This window comes from Staurois parvus, unplaced genomic scaffold (genome assembly GCF_062004578.1).
Source record: "Staurois parvus isolate SC_StPar_1 unplaced genomic scaffold, SC_StPar_1.0 ptg000175l, whole genome shotgun sequence".
NCBI classification, from domain to species: Eukaryota; Metazoa; Chordata; class Amphibia; order Anura; family Ranidae; genus Staurois; species Staurois parvus.
The window spans coordinates 12,941,609-12,952,471 of record NW_028317971.1 but is presented as its reverse complement, the minus strand read 5'-3'; positions in this window follow the sequence as shown (position 1 = coordinate 12,952,471).

Genomic DNA, 10,863 nt, shown 5'->3' with positions numbered 1-10,863 from the left:
CTAGAACATAGGCAAGATTAAAAGATAAAGCGGAATATTCAGTAGGTAATTAAATCAACCACTGAAAGTGCTTAAAAAACTGAAGGTTTAATATCACTCCAATAGTTATAACATGTAACAATGACAAAGGCTTTAGGTAGTATTTAATGTCTCATAATTTTCCCTTGTGGTGCTAACACCTGATTCACTTGGTGAAGAAGCTTAATTAAAGTTAACAATGAATTAATTGATGTCAACATCAATTTAATTTGGATGTGCTAAATCAGGTTAAAAGCTAGTATTACACAGATGTATCAGTGTTATTGAAATGCTACTGAAACACAGTAGAACTTCCAAAGTGCTTTTCTCATGTTTAAACTTTTTTTTTAAAATGCCATGCATTCTACCAGACTCTCAAGTAATACCAGCCCAACATAACAGGCACATGCTGGTCTGCAATCCTTATGGCTGGAGAACTGCTGAGTGCGTGAACATCAACCGATTGTCTTCCACATTCCAGGGTGCTTTGATAAACAGTTTGCATAAAACATTGGGAACACCCTTTAAATCATCCTTGGTTCCCAGGAGGATATGAGGTTATGCGGGGGGGGGGGGGGGGGGTTATGTACAACACACTTGCTACCATCACCGTGCACTGCCTGACATTTGGGTATAAGGTTCCTTCGGATCACCATAAATGTTTAGCAAAATATTTTTACAAATCTACTAAGTTAACAGAATTCTAATTAAAGTGTTACTAAACTCACAACAGTAAACTCAGTCTGTATATACAGTAAAGTATGCTTGTTATACTCACTGTGGAACCTAAAGGGTTGAGTCTCTGCTTTGTGTAAAAATACTGTTTGATCCTGACTTCTCTGATCCTCAACTTCTTCCAGTGCCCTCCTCTTATCTCCTGATAAGACATATTGCGTGGAGACACCTCCAGACAGAGGTCCAGGATTCTGCATCCTTCTAGAGCAGAAAGAAAACTCCTCCTACAAGCTTTAACCAGTGCTCTGCTGAACACTGATAGAAGTCACAAGACTGCTCTAACTGATGATGAGAAAAGGTATTTAGCAGTTTATATTTACTAAAATAATTGTATTTCCATGTAGTATGTACTGTGGGAGACCAGATAGAGTGAATGCACGGTCCTGGGTTTAGTAACACTGTAAAAAAAATAGATTCTTAGGTTTATATTCTTTACCAGGTCTCTTTTTTATTGTATAACACATCTATGCTGTAACTCTCTAACCACTTTTATTATAAAATTGAATACCTTTTAGTTATACTGTATACCACCATTTTGTTTGGTTAACTTTAGCCAGAAATATTCCAAAGGGGTCTTGTTTGTCCCTTGATAGGTCTCCTTTTACTGTATAACCTTATCATCGATTAAGCACCAATGAACTTTGTTGTATCTCTATGCCCTAAGATTCTAGTTCACCTTTACTGAAAAAGTATAAAGGTGAACTAACACTGAACATCCCCTCCCCTGGCCTCCGCTGTACTTACCTCCATCTGTGATGAACTGTCAAAGCCCATGCAACAGTCTAGGGATTTCAAATCCCTGTTTCTCTTCCTCTTCTCTGTGCAGCACTTCCAGGATGGATCAGAGTGATTCACTGTGATGCAGCTAACCACTCAGGATCACTCTGATCCATCCAGAGAAGAGGGAGAAGAGTAGGAATTTCAAATCCCTGAACAGCTGGACCAGTTGCACTGGCGTTACAACTCAGCAGCTCTGGAGGTAGGCACAGAGACTGGGTTGGGGCGGGGAGGGTGTACAGTGTTAGTTCAGCTTTACATTTTTTCTCTAAGGGTGAACTAACACATTAAACCAAAAAGTGAGTCAATATAGCACAGTGGCTAAATGGTTAGCACTTCCACCTGGCAGTACTAAGGTCGTTGGTTCAAATCCCAACCGCGGCACCACCTGCCTGGAGTTTGCATGTTCTCCCTGTACCTGTGTGGGTTTCTTACTCCAGTTTCCCTCCTACACTCCAAAGACATGCTGCTAAGCGAATTGGCTCCTGTATAAATTGGCCCTAGTATTTGAATGAATGTAAGTTAGGGACTTTAGATTGTATGCCCCTTGAGGGTTAGGGACCGATGTGAATGTACAATATATATACAGTTGTGTTCATAATAATAACAGTCAGACATCACTAAGCTGATCAATCACTGTTTTTGGTAGAAATTTTATTTCTACATGGCAAATAATTTACTAGCAGGTGTAGTAGAGTAATAGAAATCCAACAGACCCAACAGTCATGACATGCATGCTGCTGATTCTGTGTAATTGAATCACTAATTGAAAGGGGCATGTTCAAAATAATAGCAGTGTGGAGTTCTATTAGTGAGGTCATTCATTCTTTGAAAAACAGGTGGCAATTATTGTCCTTCTTTAAAGAAAGGAAGGCAGCAAATGTTGTACATGCTGGTTACAGTGCATTTCTTTCTGAAATTCTGAGGAAAATGGGTTGTTCCAGACATTGTTCAAAAGAACAGCGTACCTTGATTAAAAAGTTGATTGGAGAGGGGAAAATATATAAAGAAGTGCAGAAAATGATAGGCTGCTCAGCTAAAATGATCACAAATGCTTTAAAATGGCAACCAAAACCTGAAAGACATGGAAGAAAGCGAAAAACTACCATTCAAATGTATAGAAGAATAGCCAAAATGGCAAGGACTCAGCCAACAATCAGCTCCAGGAAGATCAAAGAAAGTCTAAAGTCACCTGTGAGTACTGTTACAATTAGAAGACGCCTATGTGAAGCCAAGCTATCTGCAAGAAGCCCCCGCAAAGTCCCACTGTTGAAAAAAAGACGTGCTGAAGAGGTTACAATTTGCCAAAGAGCACATTGACTGGCCTAAAGAGAAATGGCGCAACATTTTGTGGACTGATGAAAGTAAGATTGTTCTTTTTGGGTCTAGTGGCCGGAGACAGTTTGTCAGACGACCCCCAAACACTGAATTCAAGCCACAGTACACTGTGAAGACAGTGAAGCATGGTTGCGCAAGCATCATGATATGGGGATGTTTCTCATACTACGGTGATGGGCCTATTTATCACATACCAGGGATCATGGATCAGTTTGAATACATCAGAATACTTGAAGAGGTCATGCTGCCTTATGCTGAAGAGGAAATGCCCTTGAAATGGGTGTTCTAACAAGACAACGACCCAAACACATCAGTAAACGTGCAACATCTTGGTTCCAGACCAACAAGATTGACGTTATGGAGTGGCCAGCCCAATCGCCGGATCTTAATCCAATAGAAAACTTGTGGGGTGACATCAAAAATGCAGTTTCTGAGGCAAAACCAAGAAATAGAGAAGAACTGTGGAATGTAGTCCAATCATCCTGGGCTGGAATACCTGTTCACAGGTGCCAGAAGTTGGTTGACTCCATGCAACACAGATGTACAGCAGTTCTCAGAAACAATGCTTATACAACTAAATATTAATTAAGTGATTCAAAGGAAAGCAAAATCTTCAAACATTTTTCAGTTTATATAGTGAATGTTTGAGTTTGTAAAGAAGAATACAAATACTGCTATTTTTTTGAACAGTCTAATATTCACTTTTCTTCAATTTGTTTAGAGGAACAACACAAATTTGATATATTTTTCTTCATGTTTTGATTTGGAATATAATGTGTAGTGTTCCCAATGCATTTGTGTGTATGGAAATAAAAGCTATTAGAAGGATTTTGAGCTTTATTCACTTTTTTCAACACACTGCTATTATTTTGAACACAACTGTATATGTAAAGCACTGTGTAAATTGACAGTGCTATATATAAGTATCTGCAATAAATAATTACTAAGTAATTATTAGGAATTATACGAGTGAGTCAGAGTTTATGAATGAGCATGTAATTTTACCTCAACACTGAAGAGTATTTATGTTGATATCAGTGTGGTGGGGAGTGGCACATTAGCTGGCATTTGAACCATGGGGAAATCAACATGTATGGTAGTTGTACCTGATTATTATCTATAGGGCGAAGCTTTTTCCCTACTAACCATTTGTTTCAAGCTTGGCACTAGCTGTGTCATTCATTTTATGTACAATACTCAATTAAAATGAATATAATCTTTTATGGATTGTAAATAATGTGTAATTAAGTTTATATGAGAAAGCAAATGTAAAATAATACAAATCTGTGACTCTTGACATAGGGCCGGTGTCAATGAATTTTGGGCTTGTGTTACTGGGCAAATATACTGTTCTTTTGATGTCAGCCTGAACTCATTTACACTTCATTGACAGTTGTATTTGACTTGAGGTTGATCTTGCTCTGACCTTACTTTGATGTGAACAAAAGTCATTGTTTGAGACACTGTTTGCCCATTCAGGGCAAAGTGACAATAAGTGTGTAAAGTCCAACTCCTAAATACTTTATACTTCCCTACAGCTGATAAAAATGCTGAGTGACAATGCCAAGCTTTCAACTAAATTTAAGACCATCTGCTCAATTGCATTTACTTGTATTTCTGCTAACTTGACATATTTACTAGGCTTATATTAATCATCATTTTAGGAATAAAAACAGTGTAATAGTGAATTCTTCACTAGCCACCAAGTCCTATGGAACTAGTAAATGATTAGAAGCTTCCATGTATTTTTTTCATTTATATTGCATCAATTAAAATATCATATAAATATGACTTCATTTAATATGTTCTACATTTGAAAATATTAACTGATTTGAAACAGTGATCAAGTCAATCATGCAACCGCTGAATCCAATTTAGATTGAATTAACTGCCTTTTCAGTCCTATCAAACCCTACCATAATTCTAATTGGTACTCTATAGAACTACATCATGCAATTTTCTGCAGGGAAGAATATAATATCTACTACATGGGTTTGAGTGAATGTGGACACTTTGCTACATACAGTATGTGGTAATAACATATGTGCTTGAACCTGCATTCTAAGTCCTAGAGATTATGAATACCTCTGCACATTTGTATGCACATACTTGGTTCAAGTTCTGAAAACCCTGAAACCTATGTTAAATAAAATGACTTTTAATAAATGGGAGCCACAGAAGATACCACAAGACCAGCAAAGCCTGTGCTGATGTCATCAAGCCCACTGAGTCAGTGACGGTGTTTGAAAGATATTTATGCCTAATATTCAGTGATGTTTGTGAGCAGATGTACATTTGATTTACTTCTTTAAAAGTATAGTTTTATAGTATGGACTGCATTTTTTTCCTTTGCCGGATTTGTATGATTGGAGTGAGAGAAGAGTATTAAGCCATCATTTGGCATCGTCTGTGGTTCCTAGTTTTTAAAGGTACCCTACCTGCATAGTCCCTGCTGATGTCCTGTGAGGTCTTTATGTGCCTGATGACAATTGCATTCTAAGTGATGAGAGCTTACTAAGACCACCTATAATTTGGGGTCTTAGCAGTCGATAAGTGGCTGTGTGTAGTGGTGAATATTCATCGGGAAAATCTGGATACTACTTATGTGCAACAGACATTTTTCACTTATGGTTGTAGCGCTGCTAGTAGTGCAATATACAGTATGCACATAGTATAATAATGCACATTGTATCATGATAATTCTCATGGTTGACTATAATTTAATTATTTAAAGGTATAGCACATTTATTTAGTACATATTATTTAAACACTATGTCATTTTCATATATTTGATTGTATGATAGTTTTTGATGTTAAGAGTTTTCTTAAAGGTACCACACACGGTGTACTTAATGTAAATAATATGTTGTACTAGATATGACAGCTTTCATCTTCCACTGTCAAGGTTGTTAGGAAAATGGCAAGTGCTGGCACCCATTGCAACCTTAGCAAGGAGTGATGTCATACAGAATCCCCAGCTGTGTAAATAAAGTTTTTTTTCTATAAAAATTACATAGAGTGTTCCCCATACTTTATATCAGACTGTTCAGATTTTAAGGAGAAATTCATGCAGAAAAAGAGGAAAAAAATCCATACCAGACCAACATTCAAGCATGCAGCTTGGCAGGCCAGGAAAGGTTTGGGATAAGAGTATAGCTCCCCTCATGAACCATACCAGGCCACATACCCTCCACATGGGGGGGGGGGGACCTATCTAGGGATTCTCCATGATGCAAATGACCAAATATTGTCATTAGAGATGAGCGAAGAAATGAAAAATTCGATTCGACTGATTCGGCGAATTCGTGGACAATATTCGATTCGAGTCGAATAAATTCGCTGTGAATTTAACTTAAAAAAGGGTGTTTCTAGGCTTCAGAGAGACTTAATATTAGTGCAGAACACTGTACCTTTAATTTAAATGCCCTTGGAGTCTGCTGGGGAAGAGAAATAATACTGTCTGTCAGTATGACATGCAGATGAGTGCCGTCGATCTTAGAATCACTGCACACTTCACTCCTTTGGCCAGTCACGGGGCCAAAACCAGTGTTTGGAGCCACAGTGTGGCGGTGGAGGCAGCAGCAATGGGAGGCCATACAGCAACCTATGACAAAATGGAAACCAGCAGGAGCGTGAGGAGACCTGAAAGTGGCACATGGCAGAGTGGGAGCAATGGGAGGCGGTACAGGGACCCAGGTCACACTGTGGGCCCAGCAGCAGCGTGACCAGGCGGTACGGGGGCCCATGGCCGATATGGGGCTTGGTGGCACCTATGGAAGGCCTGTAATCTGCCAGCAACCTATGACAAAATGGACAACCGCAGGAGTGTGAGGAGATTTCAAAGTGGCACATGGCAGAGTGGAAGCAATGGGAGGCCGTACAGGGACCCAGGTCACACTGTGGGCTCAGCAGCAGCGTGACCAGGAGGTACGGGGGCCCATGGTCGATATGGGGCCTGGCGGCACCTATGGAAGGCCGCTAATCTGCCAGCAACCTATGACAAAATGGACAACCGCAGGAGTGTGAGGAGATTTCAAAGAGGTACATGGCAGAGTGGAAGCAATGGGAGGCCGTACAGGGACCCAGGTCACACTGTGGGACCAGCATCAGCGTGAACAGGCGGTACGGGGGCCCATGGCCGATTTGACCTCATTCATCCCATAGTCCTGCCGACTCACGAATAGCGTGGCCTCCTCAAAGGGCCTGAGCAAGCGCAGGTGTCACACATGAGCTGACAATGGCTGACATCTAAGTTACACAGGGAGTACCTTTATCCGCTTTTAACATCAGGAAATCTGTGATGGCCTTTAGCTGTTCGTAAAGGCGGTCTAACATATGTAGGGTTGAATTACACCTTGTTGCAACGTCACAGCATGAGGAGTCGGTACGGGGGCCCATGGCAGATTACATGTCTGGCAGCAGCAATGGGAGGCCCGTAATCTGCCAGCACCCTATGTCAAAAAATTTAACACACCAGCAGTGTGAAGAGACCTGAAAGTGGCACATGGCAGCAGAGTGTGGCGATGGAGACAGCAGCAATGGGAGGCCGTACAGGGACCCATGAGAGACTCTAGACTTGGCAGCAGCATGAGGAGGCGGTATATAGGGGCCCATGGCAGATTAGGGGCCTGGCAGCAGCTATGTGAGGCCCGTAATCTGCCTGCACCCTATGTCAAAAAATTTAACACACCAGCAGTGTGAAGAGACCTGAAAGTGGCACATGGCAGCAGAGTGTGGCGATGGAGACAGCAGCAATGGGAGGCCGTACAGGGACCCATGAGAGACTCTAGACTTGGCAGCAGCATGAGGAGGCGGTTTATAGGGGCCCATGGCAGATTAGGGGCCTGGCAGCAGCTATGTGAGGCCCGTAATCTGCCTGCACCCTATGTCAAAAAATTTAACACACCAGCAGTGTGAAGGAGACCTGAAAGTGGCACATGGCAGCAGAGTGTGGCGATGGAGACAGCAGCAATGGGAGGCCGTACAGGGACCCATGAGAGACTCTGGACTTGGCAGCAGCATGAGGAGGCGGTATATAGGGGCCCATGGCAGATTAGGGGCCTGGCAGCAGCTATGTGAGGCCCGTAATCTGCCTGCACCCTATGTCAAAAAATTTAACACACCAGCAGTGTGAAGAGACCTGAAAGTGGCACATGGCAGAGTGTGGCGATGGAGACAGCAGCAATGGGAGGCCGTACAGGGACCCATGACAGACTCTAGACTTGGCAGCAGCATGAGGAGGCGGTATATAGGGGCCCATGGCAGATTAGGGGCCTGGCAGCAGCTATGTGAGGCCCGTAATCTGCCTGCACCCTATGTCAAAAAATTAAACACACCAGCAGTGTGAAGAGACCTGAAAGTGGCACATGGCAGAGTGTGGCGATGGAGACAGCAGCAATGGGAGGCCGTACAGGGACCCATGACAGACTCTAGACTTGGCAGCAGCATGAGGAGGCGGTATATAGGGGCCCATGGCAGATTAGGGGCCTGGCAGCAGCTATGTGAGGCCCGTAATCTGCCTGCACCCTATGTCAAAAAATTTAACACACCAGCAGTGTGAAGAGACCTGAAAGTGGCACATGGCAGCAGAGTGTGGCGATGGAGACAGCAGCAATGGGAGGCCGTACAGGGACCCATGAGAGACTCTGGACTTGGCAGCAGCATGAGGAGGCGGTATATAGGGGCCCATGGCAGATTAGGGGCCTGGCAGCAGCTATGTGAGGCCCGTTATCTTGCAGCACCCTATGTCAAAAAATTAAACACACCAGCAGTGTGAAGAGACCTGAAAGTGGCACATGGCAGCAGAGTGTGGCGATGGAGACAGCAGCAATGGGAGGCCGTACAGGGACCCATGAGAGACTCTAGACTTGGCAGCAGCATGAGGAGGCGGTTTATAGGGGCCCATGGCAGATTAGGGGCCTGGCAGCAGCTATGTGAGGCCCGTAATCTGCCTGCACCCTATGTCAAAAAATTTAACACACCAGCAGTGTGAAGAGACCTGAAAGTGGCACATGGCAGCAGAGTGTGGCGATGGAGACAGCAGCAATGGGAGGCCGTACAGGGACCCATGAGAGACTCTAGACTTGGCAGCAGCATGAGGAGGCGGTATATAGGGGCCCATGGCAGATTAGGGGCCTGGCAGCAGCTATGTGAGGCCCGTAATCTGCCTGCACCCTATGTCAAAAAATTTAACACACCAGCAGTGTGAAGGAGACCTGAAAGTGGCACATGGCAGCAGAGTGTGGCGATGGAGACAGCAGCAATGGGAGGCCGTACAGGGACCCATGAGAGACTCTGGACTTGGCAGCAGCATGAGGAGGCGGTATATAGGGGCCCATGGCAGATTAGGGGCCTGGCAGCAGCTATGTGAGGCCCGTTATCTTGCAGCACCCTATGTCAAAAAATTAAACACACCAGCAGTGTGAAGAGACCTGAAAGTGGCACATGGCAGCAGAGTGTGGCGATGGAGACAGCAGCAATGGGAGGCCGTACAGGGACCCATGAGAGACTCTAGACTTGGCAGCAGCATGAGGAGGCGGTTTATAGGGGCCCATGGCAGATTAGGGGCCTGGCAGCAGCTATGTGAGGCCCGTAATCTGCCTGCACCCTATGTCAAAAAATTAAACACACCAGCAGTGTGAAGAGACCTGAAAGTGGCACATGGCAGCAGAGTGTGGCGATGGAGACAGCAGCAATGGGAGGCCGTACAGGGACCCATGAGAGACTCTAGACTTGGCAGCAGCATGAGGAGGCGGTTTATAGGGGCCCATGGCAGATTAGGGGCCTGGCAGCAGCTATGTGAGGCCCGTAATCTGCCTGCACCCTATGTCAAAAAATTTAACACACCAGCAGTGTGAAGAGACCTGAAAGTGGCACATGGCAGCAGAGTGTGGCGATGGAGACAGCAGCAATGGGAGGCCGTACAGGGACCCATGAGAGACTCTAGACTTGGCAGCAGCATGAGGAGGCGGTATATAGGGGCCCATGGCAGATTAGGGGCCTGGCAGCAGCTATGTGAGGCCCGTAATCTGCCTGCACCCTATGTCAAAAAATTTAACACACCAGCAGTGTAAAGAGACCTGAAAGTGGCACATGGCAGCAGAGTGTGGCGATGGAGACAGCAGCAATGGGAGGCCGTACAGGGACCCATGAGAGACTCTAGACTTGGCAGCAGCATGAGGAGGCGGTATATAGGGGCCCATGGCAGATTAGGGGCCTGGCAGCAGCTATGTGAGGCCCGTAATCTGCCTGCACCCTATGTCAAAAAATTTAACACACCAGCAGTGTGAAGAGACCTGAAAGTGGCACATGGCAGCAGAGTGTGGCGATGGAGACAGCAGCAATGGGAGGCCGTACAGGGACCCATGAGAGACTCTGGACTTGGCAGCAGCATGAGGAGGCGGTATATAGGGGCCCATGGCAGATTAGGGGCCTGGCAGCAGCTATGTGAGGCCCGTTATCTTGCAGCACCCTATGTCAAAAAATTAAACACACCAGCAGTGTGAAGAGACCTGAAATTGGCACATGGCAGCAGAGTGTGGCGATGGAGACAGCAGCAATGGGAGGCCGTACAGGGACCCATGAGAGACTCTGGACTTGGCAGCAGCATGAGGAGGCGGTATATAGGGGCCCATGGCAGATTAGGGGCCTGGCAGCAGCTATGTGAGGCCCGTTATCTTGCAGCACCCTATGTCAAAAAATTAAACACACCAGCAGTGTGAAGAGACCTGAAAGTGGCACATGGCAGCAGAGTGTGGCGATGGAGACAGCAGCAATGGGAGGCCGTACAGGGACCCATGAGAGACTCTGGACTTGGCAGCAGCATGAGGAGGCGGTATATAGGGGCCCATGGCAGATTAGGGGCCTGGCAGCAGCTATGTGAGGCCCGTTATCTTGCAGCACCCTATGTCAAAAAATTAAACACACCAGCAGTGTGAAGAGACCTGAAAGTGGCACATGGCAGCAGAGTGTGGCGATGGAGACAGCAGCAATGGG